Genomic DNA, 377 nt, shown 5'->3' with positions numbered 1-377 from the left:
ATGGATCACACTGGCAGGGAAAAGACAGCTTTCGTTTTTCAAAGTTTCCAAAAAAGAAAAAAGAGCAAATATAAATTCAAAGAAATTAATTGAATAGTAATAGTAATAGTAATTGAATAGCTAAGCTAAGATAAATCCTACCTAATCCTTTCTAACAAGAAAAAGTTCAACTACTGAGTAAAGCAAGCAAGCTGAAATGCTTGAGTCTGAGAGTTCCTTTCTCATGCAGTTCCTGAGAGGGAACAAGCTAGGAAAAAGCACAGCATACCTGCAAACAGAGGCTTTTATGTTGTTTCTAGGTCCCGCCCCCCAGATGCTGTCGTTGGAAAGGCAGCCAGAGATAAATCCTTCTCACTGGTCACCTACATGTCAGTCTT

The sequence above is a fragment of the Crocodylus porosus genome, unplaced genomic scaffold, assembly GCF_001723895.1.
Source record: "Crocodylus porosus isolate Cpor-Errol unplaced genomic scaffold, CroPor_comp1, whole genome shotgun sequence".
In the NCBI taxonomy this organism is placed as follows: domain Eukaryota; kingdom Metazoa; phylum Chordata; order Crocodylia; family Crocodylidae; genus Crocodylus; species Crocodylus porosus.
The sequence above is the reverse complement of the archived record's forward strand: the minus strand, read 5'-3'. Positions refer to the sequence as shown.